This window comes from Sceloporus occidentalis, unplaced genomic scaffold, assembly GCF_023333645.1.
Source record: "Sceloporus occidentalis isolate IW3139 unplaced genomic scaffold, rSceOcc1.0.p SCAF_110, whole genome shotgun sequence".
Taxonomy (NCBI): Eukaryota; Metazoa; Chordata; class Lepidosauria; order Squamata; family Phrynosomatidae; genus Sceloporus; species Sceloporus occidentalis.
The window spans coordinates 1,595,160-1,607,469 of NW_028317090.1; the positions used below are offsets into that span (position 1 = coordinate 1,595,160).

At 37.3% G+C, this 12,310-nt stretch overlaps 1 protein-coding gene and 1 non-coding gene across 4 annotated transcripts in view; one reads left to right on the top strand and one right to left on the bottom strand.

Annotated features, from left to right (window-relative positions):
* LOC149283180 (catenin delta-2) overlaps nucleotides 1-12,310 on the bottom strand; it is a 355,798-nt gene that overhangs the window by 61,689 nt on the left and 281,799 nt on the right. The window lies entirely within an intron of this gene.
* LOC149283181 (small nucleolar RNA SNORA35) lies at nucleotides 1,511-1,640 on the top strand. Its single transcript, XR_016277937.1, has one exon. It is a non-coding gene; the product is annotated as a small nucleolar RNA SNORA35 (small nucleolar RNA).

Here is a 12,310-nt window from a genome sequence, read left to right on the forward strand (position 1 = left end):
TTTGTGCAGGTTTTTTTGGGAGACGATGTCTTGGGAGACATTGTCACACAAACAAACATTTATGCCCAGCAGCACCGTGCTGCTAGCCCTAATTCTTTTTGGGCAAAACAGCCATGGACTCCCATTGACGTGCCAGAATTTCTTAAATTCTGGGCACTCACAATGTTAATGGGCATTATAAAAAAGCCCTCCATCCGCTCCTACTGGAGCACCAGCCCCATCTTTAGTACCCCCATTTTTGCCCAAACTATAACTAGGCAAAGGTATGAAATGATTCTTCGTTTCATGCATTTTAGCGACAACAGCCTGTGCCCCCCTAAGGAGGACCCCCAGTTTGATAGGCTGTACAAAATCCGCCCCCTGATTACCCATCTCGCTGCCAGGTTTCCAGAGGTTTATACACCTGGAAAGAATATCTGCGTGGATGAATCCCTAATGAAATATAAAGGAAGGTTGGGATTCAAGCAGTATATTCCTTCCAAGCGCTCCAGGTATGGAGTGAAGGTGTATAAGCTCTGCGAGAGCGAGACAGGATATACTCATGCCTTCCGGGTATACGAGGGTAAGGATAGCTACCTTGACCCTCCAGGTTGCCCAGATCATCTGGGCACCAGTGCCAAGATTGTTTGGGACCTAATATTCCCCCTTATGAACAAAGGCTACCACTTGTATGTAGATAACTTCTATACAAGCGTCCCTTTGTTCAAGCTGCTGTATTGTTTCGATACGGTAGCTTGCGGTTCTATAAAAAAGAACCGCTTGGGTTTCCCACAACGCCTGGTACGAACCCGGCTAGGAAAGGGGGAGACCTCAGCTCTACGCCAAGAGGAGCTTTTGGCATTGAAGTTCAAGGACAGAAAAGAGGTGTGCATGCTGAGCACCATCCACGATGAGAGAACCGTGGAGGTTTCTGTCCGTGGCAGAGCTGGGGTCACTACAAAGCCAGTGTGCATCAGGGCCTATAACAAGCACATGGGTGGAGTTGATCTGTCAGATCAACTCCTACAGCCCTACCTCATTATGAGGAAGACAAAGGCCTGGTACAAGAAGGTTGCAATTTATCTAATGCAAATTGCAACCTATAACGCTTTTTTGCTGCACAAAAAAGCAGACACTGGGCTGAAGCTGTCTTTTTTGCAGTTTCAGCTCGAAGTAATTTCAGGTATCTTGTACCGTGATGCACCTGGTCCCCAAGTAGTGATGGGAACCAACAGAATTGGGGCTACCCATTTTATTTTTAAAATCCCCCCTACAGCAAAGAAGCAGAATCCCCAAAAGAGATGCAGGGTATGCTACAGCAGGGGGCAAAGAAAGGACACCACATTTTACTGTCCAGATTGCCCTGGAAAACCTGCACTCTGTGTCGGTGACTGCTTCAAGCTGTATCACACAGTTTCCCATTTTTAATTTTTTTTTTGTTCCTGCTCCATTTTTGTATTTTTTTTTAATTTTTTGTTACATTTACTGTTTTTTAGCTTTTATTTGCTCCACCATTTTTAAGCGTTTTTATTTGCACTGTCAAGTGACCCCTGTGTCCATTCCGTGGCATGAGGGACCACTTAAGGTGCTAGATCAAATCCCTTCTTGGAGATAGGCCAGGCTTTCTTGTAACCTGTCCCTACTGATAGTTGGGTACAAGCATTTTTCTTTACCCAGATGTAAAATTCCTACTGAATTTGAATTGCTCATGTTCCAAACGTGGCCCTTTTGCCCCCAAACAATCTGACAAACCCATGCATGTGGGGTATCAATGTACTCAGGAGATGTTGCTGGACACATATCTGGGTGTTGTGTGACCGCAACATATACCAGGAGCTGTAATTTCACACCTGAAGTACAAAGTATGTGAAAAAAACACCAAAAACAATTACTATCCCAAACTTTGACAAGGGTTGGTGGTAGGATTAGTGCATGGAAAGGGTTAAACTATCAGCATCTAAAATACCCTGGGGTGTCTAGTTTTCAAAAATATATGGTTTGGTGGGGTAAATTTAATTTGCTGGCTTCAAAGATGCCCCAAATACCACATAGAGACAGAATTACCAGATTCAGAGAAAAATGGTTTTGAATTAGCAAAACGCTACTTGTACTTATTGCCCCATAACGTGTAGAAGAAAGCAAAAAAATATAAAAACATTGGGTATTTCTAAACTCGGGACAAATAGTAGAATCTATTTAGCAGGTTTTTTCAGTAGTTTTTTATGATGAATAAAAGATTTTTCAAATAAAAGTGAGAAAATTTGTTTTTTTTTTCAATTTTTCGTCATATTTTATTATTTTTATTATAGGAAATTACATCATATGAAAAAAATTTTGGTGTCTGAAGAAAGCCCTTCTTGTCCTGAAAAAAACAATATATAACTTGTGTGGGTTTAGTAAATGGGTTAAGAGAAAATTACAGCTAAACACAAACACCGCAGAAACGATAAAACAGCCATTGTCACGAAGGGTACAAAAAGTAAAATCAGCCTTTGTCACGAAGGGGTTAAATATGAAAAAATTGTTTACATGAATTAATATTTACTAGTAAAACTTTTTTTCCTATAATAGTCTTATATTCAGGCTTTTTATTTTTTCCTAAATTAATATTTAGATTTTGGGGGGTCATCTTATAATACAGTACTTGTTGTGTCCTGTCCACCCATTGTACAGTGCTACGGAATTTGATGGCGCTATATAACCCCTTAAGGACCGGGCTCGTTTTTTCTTTTTGTACCCTGTGGGACCGAGGCTGTTTTAATACTTTTGTGGTGCTTGTGTTCAGCTGTAATTTTCTCCTCACCCATTTAGTGTACCCACATAAGTTATATATTGTTTTTTTCAGGACAAGATGGGCTTTCTTCAGATTTTTGATCGTATCATCTTATTTACTATAAAAAAAATAAAAAAAACATGGTGAAAAATTGAAAAAAAAACACATTTTATGACTTTTATTTGAAAAATCTTTTACTCACCTAAAAAAGCAAGTCAAAAAACTAGCTAAATAGATTCTACTACTTGTCCTGAGTTTAGAAATACCCAATGTTTTTATGTTTTTTTGCTGTTTTTTGTAAGTTATAGGGCAATAAGTACAAGCAGCGTTTTATGATTTCCAAATCTTTTTTAACAAATCTGGTCAGTCTGCCTCCATCTCCTCTTTGGAACATCTTTGAAGCCGGTTAACTCAATTTAACCCATTCAAACCATATATTTTTGAAAACTAGACACCCCAGGGTATTCCAAATGCTGTTATTTTAACCCTTTCCATGCACCAATTATACAACTACACTTTGTCAAACTTTGTAATAGTAATTTTTTTTTATTTTTTTCACACAAATTGTACTTTAGTTATAGATATACAGGTTCTGGTATATGTCACTGTCAAACAACACCCCAATGTGTGTTCAGGAACATCTCCTGAGTGCAGTGATACCCGACATGCATGGGTTTGTCGTGTTGTTTGAGATTAAAAATGCCACATTTGGGAAGTGCGCTTTTTTTCTCCATTTTGGTCAGTCTGTACCTATGCCCTATCTTTGAGCTCGGCCACTCCAATTTACCCCATCAGCCATTTTTTTTTTATATTAGACACCCCTTGGGTATTTTAAGTGCTTTTATTTTAACTCTTTGTTGATATTTTTGAGAAATCTTAGCACTTGCTCAAAATAATAAACTTTATTTTTTTATTTTATTTTTTAATACTTTTTTTTATATTTTTTTACACATTTTGATGGTACTGGATGGTTCATCTAGTGACATCACTGCATAATTATTTTTAAATGTTAGCACATTTCCCCCCCCCCTTTTTTTATTTTTTTATTATTTTTTTAATATTTTACTAATCACATTGTGATTAGATAGCTGGGCTCCATTGACTTGCATGGTTGAGTGCAGTACCTGTATTCAACCTGCAAGTGGAGCCAGAGTTCTCTAGAGGGTCAGGACCGTCTAGCGAACTCTTTCTTCTTTATTGGTTTTTTTCCCGGGCCGCCGCCATCTTGCTGATGGCGAAGATCACCGGCAGCTGCGGCTGTGACCGCTCTCCGGAGCGGTCACAGCCCATCCAGAGGTAAGTGTTTGGTTTTTAATCGCCTCCTAAACGCTTTTAAAACGGGCGCCCCGGGGAGGGGCCAGACATGGCCCCCGATGCCGATCTCGGCCTTGCTGAATGCCTCGACATCGAGGCATTACAGTAGTAACATAGTAACATAGTTCATAAGGTTGAAAAAAGACCAAAGTCCATCAAGTTCAACCTATATACATATTGTGTCCCTACTGTGTTGATCCAGAGGAAGGCAAAAAAAACCTTATGAAGCAGATGCCAATTGCCCCATACCAGGGGGAAAATTCCTTCCCGACTCCAAATATGGCAATCAGAATAAATCCCTGGATCAACGTTCTGTCCCTATTAATCTAATATCCATAACTTGTAATATTATTGCATTCAAAAAACACGTCCAGGCTCCTTTTGAACTCTTTTATTGAGTTTACCATAACCACTTCCTCTGGCAGAGAGTTCCATAATCTCACCGCTCTTACTGTAAAGAACCCCCGTCTGTGCTGGTGTAGAAACCTTCTTTCCTCCAACCGTAGAGGATGTCCCCTTGTTATAGATACAGTCCTGGGTATAAATAGGTCCTGGGAGTGATCTCTGTACTGTCCCCTTATATATTTATACATAGTTATTAAATCCCCCCTAAGCCGTCTTTTTTCCAAACTAAATAACCCTAATTCTGATAATCTTTCTGGGTACTGTAGTCCTCCCATTCCCCTTATTACTCTGGTTGCCCGTCTTTGAACCCTCTCCAGCTCCACTATATCTTTCTTGTACACTGGTGCCCAGTACTGTACACAGTATTCCATGTGTGGTCTGACTAGTGACTTGTACAGTGGTAGAATTATTTCCTTGTCGTGGGCATCTATGCCGCTTTTGATGCACCCCATGATTTTATTTGCCTTAGCAGCAGCTGCCTGACACTGGTCGCTACAGGTAAATTTACTGTTAACTAAAACTCCTAAGTCCTTTTCAATGTCAGTCGTCCCCAGTGTTTTCCCATTTAATACATATTCCCAGCCTGGATTTTTCTTCCCCATGTGCATAACCTTACATTTATCTGTGTTGAACCTCATCTGCCACATCCCAGCCCAAGCCTCCAACCTATGCAGATCCATTTGTAATCGTGCACTGTCCTCTATTGTGTTAACCACGTTACAGAGCTTAGTATCGTCTGCAAAGATTGATACTTTACTATACAATCCCTCTACAAGGTCATTAATAAATATATTAAAAAGAATAGGACCCAAAACTGACCCCTGTGGTACCCCACTAGCAACAGTAACCCACTCAGAGTATGTACCATTAATAACCACCCTCTGTTTCCTATCACTGAGCCAGTTACTTACCCACATACACACATTCTCCCCCAGCCCAAGCATTCTCATTTTATGTACCAGCCTTTTATGTGGCACCGTATCAAATGCTTTGGAAAAATCAAGATATACGACACCCAGCGATTCACCCCGATCCAGTCTTGAGCTCACCTCCTCATAAAAGCTGATCAGGTTAGTTTGACAGGACCGATCCCTTGTAAACCCATGCTGATATGGAGTCATACACTTATTTTCATTGAGATACTCCAAAATAGCATCTCTTAGGAAACCCTCAAACAGTTTACACACAACAGAAGTTAAACTAACAGGCCTATAATTCCCCGGGTCACTTTTTGTCCCCTTTTTGAATATTGGCACAACATTTGCTATGCGCCAGTCCTGGGGAACAGACCCTGTCACTATAGAGTCCTTGAATATTAGAAATAGGGGTCTGTCTATTACATTACTTAACTCCCTTAGAACGCGGGGGTGAATGCCATCTGGACCTGGTGATTTGTCTATTTTGATTTTTTTTAGGCGGCACTGCACTTCTTCCTGGGTTAGACAGGCGACATGTACTGGGGCAGTTATCTCATCCTGCTGTATATTATCTGGCATTTCATTTTCCTCTGTGAATACAGCAGAGAAGAATATATTTAATAGATTAGCTTTTTCCTGATCCCCGTCTATAACTTCTCCCTCATTACTTTTTAAGGGGCCAACGCTTTCATTTTTAACCTTTTTACTATTTATATAGTTAAAGAACATTTTGGGGTTTGTCTTACTCTCTTTGGCAATGAGTCTTTCTGTCTCCACTTTTGCTGCTTTTATCTGATTTTTACATATTTTATTTTTTTCCCGATAGCTTTTTAGTGCTTCCTCACTGCCTTCCTGTTTTAGTAGCTTAAATGCCTTTTTTTTGCCATTTATTACCCCCTTTACATTTTTATTTATCCACATTGGTGGATCACTTTCTAAGCTTATTTAATTTTTTGACGGTTCAGGACCGTCAAAGGTCGTTAAGCGACCGTTTTTCCATGACGGTCCTGAACCGGCAAAGGTCGTTAAGGGGTTAAAACAATAAATAATAAAAACAAATGGACAGCAGTAGTTCCAAAAGAAGTTGGCAACTGCATTACAGCTTCACCAAAAAATTTAATATGGAAGACTTGCATGTTACAGACCAGTTTTTACATTAGTAGCCGGAAATTGTAATAGAAACTGGGCCAGGTGACAGGATTGGTTCATGTAAAGGTTCATGTAAATGTCTTGCAAGCTCAGAAACGGCATCACTTTACTGTAGGAATATAACCTAATGGATTATTTTTGACTAGGGAACTGAAAAAATTAAACCAGTGTAACAAATATAGATTTCAGTGAGACATTTCCACTCTGCAATATCATGGTGGCTTCCATTTTTTTAGCCTCAATTACATGTTTTATGCAATGTTCGTCATAAAAACATCTCTCAAAAAATGCATCTCATCGTGTATTCCATCTAAAGATTTCCAAACTGTCAAAGACACACTTAAATATGTTTGCATTTAAGAAAAATCTGATTTTTTAAATTCAAAAACCGTAGTATTATTGCTGTTCCACCCAGCCTCTGTCTGTCTATATATTACATTTATTTATATAGTGCCAGCAGATTCCATAGCTGATACTGATTCATGATCATTGGAGCCCAAATACTCCTCTACAATTACTTTAGAAACCAAGTGTCTATAAAAAAAATTCCCAGTACACATTAGGAAGTTGACGTTTGTACACAACCATAACCTCAACTTTCATTGTCATTTTAGTTATTTCCTCAACTTGCAGATACACAAACGCCAATGCTTGTCCAGGACGTCTATGGCTCAGATGCATAAAAGCGATCAATTTATCTCCTAATTCTAACATTACCAAAATAGTTTCTATTATTCTCCGCCTTACCTTTTGTCAATTTAACCTTTAAGCTGCTTTTCACATAAATATCAACTACTCAATACCCTGAAATTACAACTTGTTTTTAATTATATGAATGATTAAACCGGTTACAATTCTTTAATTCTCTTGTAATCTTTTTCCTAAAAGTGGCAGGTGATGAGTGCACTTAATTTATCAAGGACATTGTTAGTAGAGAAGTACAAATGATACACAAATAAAGTTATTTTCTATGAAAAGAAAAATTCTCTGTTAGCATATGATATAATTGTATGTGGGCCACCTCAGCCCTTTTTTGTAGGAGAAGCCAGCTGCTAGTGCCCTGTCATAAAGTACTTAAAGTCTGTGTGGGCTGCCTGATTGTTTCTCTTTTTTGCTGGCCTATATTTTCATCTCCATTTGCTTTGCATTCAATCATGTTTTAAATAAGGACCTCTGAAAAAGATTGATTTTGTTTATATATTTTATAGACACCTAAGTAATTAGGTAATCTTCTTCAACCTATGTTCAATCTTATGAAAAAAAAAGTGAAAGGTTATGAATTACATAAGTAAATTGAACATTGCTACTGACTCCCAGCTGGTTATCAGTCTTGGCAGGCAGACAGGTTAGCGTTTACCATTATCATGGTTGAAATAACGATAAGGTGACTTGTGACAGATGATATCACCTCAGCACCATGCCTGATACCTTGAAGTGCAAAAAACAGATGCAGAAATAATCTAATTCCCTGCTTATGCTATGACCTATAAATTGTTAAATTAGAATAATTTCACAAATCACTGAGACTGAAAATTAAAGAAAAATGTTAAGCTAGAGGAGGACAGAGTGTTTGCAATACAAGTAGAGTGTGTGTGTGTGTGTGTATTTATATATATATATATATATATATATATATATATATATATATATATATAATCTATATCCATGGGGATAAAATAATAAAAACGAGGGAAAGACATAGAAATATAAGCATATTTTGTCAGTTAGACATCTTATTTTTAGTGCTATCATATTCCATAGTGCTGTACAAGAGGTAAAGAGGACCTGGCAATCTGATACAAGGGACGAGAGATACATAAAACACAAGAAAAGAAAACACACACCACTTGTGTAAATGAATAAATAATACATTCTCTAATTAAGAAGCAGCACCCAAATAAGCTTTCCTCCAACACTTAATAATATATACAACTCTTCCAATGGTTCCTCTCTGGATTTGTTGAGCTGTAAGGAAGGTGGTCTACATTATATCTTCGGGCAAGCTGCAAAAGAAAATCCTGATTCATCTCCTGAGGAAGCCAGTTGTCCGGTGAAACGCGTTGAGAGAGAGAGAAAGGGATATATTGGGAGGTTCTTGCTGCTATGAAGAATTAAATTTTAAATTTTATGATGAGCTCATTTATGTCCTTGGAAATGTGAGTGCATTACTTACCTGCAATACTGCTAAGCACCTATTTGCATACAGAGTTACACTATTTTTTGTCAAATATCTCATTTTTCCCCTATGTGGATGTGCGCCCCATTTGGAATAGTTGACGAGAGATACATAAGACAGATAGGAAACATACTGGTCCAAGAGAGAGGGAAAGAGACAGTGTAATGAAAATAGAAGATTCAGATAGGTACAGGTATATCAGATAGGTATATCCAAACCGGGGAACTCAGTGTTTGATCCTAAGTCTCTGGGTTTATGTTCCGATCTCATTGTGAAGGGACTGATTCTCAGGGGCAAACAGTCTGGAACTGACACCTTCCTATTCTACATTGCTACGATTTTATATTGGACTTCCAATTGGTGCTTTTGCTACCAGTATTTTAAGGAAGATATCCTTGCTTGAATGTGGGTGACTCAATTAAGGGTATCTTTAAATAAAGACAAGTCATGTGAGGTTTGGTACTGGAGTCATTTGGTGAACCATTACATAGAATCTTACCAATGGGCTATTAAATGGTTAATATTTCAAAAATCACATGGACAGCTCATTAGGAATGTTTCCAGGTATGCGTATATCTGACAGATACAAAAAGAGGCAGAAAACAGGACATGTGCCAGAGGCAGCAAGAGAAAGCACTTATTTAATAGATAGAGAAAGAAATTGAAAAAATACAGTATACAAGTAAACTGTCCACCTTTTAATTAACTAGTATCTGGTGACAGTAAGTTGTGCTCAATACAGTTGTTTATATTGTTTCCAGTTGTAACTGGAATCAGTACCTTCTTAGATTGTATTTCTTTTACTAAAAATTATATTTTCTAGCTATTCCAAAAAGATGTGCTTTAATTAGACTGTACAATTTGGTACACATCAAGACGGCTATCGCAGACATTAATTATAACATGCACAAGACAAGCATTAAATCTCTGCACAAGAGTAGCAAAGGAAAGCACAATCTGGGTAGGTCTTCCTTGGTTAAAACCTAGAGCAGTCAACCCTATAAATACATTGCTGCTTATTGGGTGGCTTCCAACAATGTTTCCAAATGAATATTACAATTCAACCAACAATTAATTTGTTCATGATCTAAATAGCAGAGGTTTTTTATTTGTTTCAATCTTAACCATATGTTTAGCCCTTCCAGTGCCAGTTATGTGTATGGGACATAGAGTAGATTTCCCAAAACAGCTAGAGGGGAAATTGTTGACATTTTTGCAAGCCTATGTTTTTTCTACCTAGAGTCTGTTTCTTTAGCATGATTATATTATTTAACCCCTCTTTATATGTGCATACCATGCACCATATGGTATACTGATATTGGTATGGGTTTGTGTGTGCAATCTACATATATTTATAACAACATCTATTGGTTACATGTGATAGGATTCATGGTTTATTCTATATACCAATGAATACCTTACCTTGTCCTGAAAAGTCAATATATAAGCTTTGTATAGGAATGCCACCTAAACGTAACCATAGCAAAACAATGTTGGTCCAACATGGATTAACCATAATTCTCCCTTTTCATGTTTATTTATTCAACCAAATAATATATATTTTATTTTATTTTAAGGACAAGTATTTAGACATTCTAAGGGCTAAATATTTGGCTGTTGTCACCTGGGCCACAAATGCCTAAGTTACTCTGGTCCAGAACCTCTGAACATCAGTTGACAAACATAGGTAGTTTTCATTCATTCTTTCAAGAGAAAGACTAAATAGCATTTGTTGAAAGCATGGATATTAAAAGTTTGAAGTGGTTCAATTTTATTTCAACAGTATAGATTCTGTATATAAAATCAAATGAAACTATTCCTAAGCATTTCTAAAATGAAAACAAGAAAAAAAGGGAAAAGAACATGTATGTTCATTTTTATTCCAACTATTACTTTAGATTTACCTGCAACCTGCTCGGAAAGGAGGGTTTAAGAATGTATTAACAGATTAGTTTTCAATAATGAGAAGATATCCTAATTTAGCATTCTCTTGGCAAACAAACCTAGAATAATAGTTAATTATAAGGAAGGAAATCAACATTTCTGCAATATGCAATGACCGTATCTACTCCTGGAGCTACGGATCACTAGCTGAAAAACATTAATGAGTGGATTTTAACAGCAGTAGTTTGGTTTTGCTGTAAGATTTAATGTTCTATCATACAGAAGGGGAATTCATTTTTTTCTAATGACAGCCCTGGTGCTAATGATAACTGAGTTGTTTAGTGTACTCTCAAAACTGTAGCTCCCTGAGCCTCATATTTCTAGCAGCAGGGTGCCGCCATGTTGTGAAAATGATGCTGCATGTCACTATGGGGAATGTGATTGCTTCTGGAGAGCGATCACATGGCGCCCCTGCATATTTTTGGTGTTTTCAGGGACAGAAAGGGCTTTCTTTTGATATCACATTTAGATTTTACACCAAAACACATTTATGTGCTCCTACAGATTATGTAAGTACCCCAGATGTATATATTCAGTAAATTTTTGGAAGCTACAGGACACACTGCATAACATGCTCATTCCACTGTGGGAAGGCTGAGTAGAAACAAAAAAATATATAATTAGATGACATAATAGAAAGGAACATGGTTTAGATAAAAAAGACATTTTCACAAGGATACTAGCTTTTGCTCTTCTGGTGCACCCACTTATGTGGACAACCCCTCCCCCAACCCTTACCAGCCTGTGTAGGGGTGATGGGAGTTGTAGTCCAGAGATGGTAATCAGCCCATTTATTTGTAAGAAAAAAATGAATATGTTTATTATTATTTCTTTATTGGGGGTCATCTGCCAGGTGTGGGGCGGGGGGGGGGGGTAATTCCCTGCATGGCAGCAGGGTTCAGACAGTTTTTAATTTACATAATAGCATGGAAGGGGCTAATATATTTCAGTAAAAGTGATTGCGATATGTATGTTTATGTGATATATATATATATATATACTGTATATATTTGATGTTTTTATATTATGTAATTTTAAGTGATACATGTTGATCTCACAATTGCCACTTATAATAAAAAGGTGGTTATTGTAAGGTGAACATGTATTTAGAATCACCTACAAGTCCTTGTATCCTTTAAGAGTATCCTTTAAGAGTATCCAGATAAAATGTCCCTTGCATTTTTGTCATTACCAGCGCTATTGCGCCTCTGTTATAAGAACTGGTAGAACATGTAGAAGTTTATATTGGATATTATAGTTACACACCTATCAAAGCAAATGTATTTTTATTTATTTTATTACTTGAATTGAGCTACATTACTATATTGTTACATCTTCCTAAGTTTATTTTTTATTTAAAAAACATACTAAGAGACTCATTTGCTATTTTATTTTGCATTATTTTTGTGTTTAACCCCTTTAAAGCCAAGCGTTTTCCTTGTATCCTTGTGGACTCAAGTTACAGCAAGGTCAACATGGCTTTCCTCTCTCTCTCTAAAAAGGTTAATATCTGTTTAGTTGAATTACAAAAAAATGCACTTAGAATGTATTTTGTGTATTACTGTCTTCCTCTCATATTCTCTGCTTAATGATATTTGTAATTTCACTGTCTCTGTTTGCTACATTTTACAAACTTAATTCTCTCCTCTATTT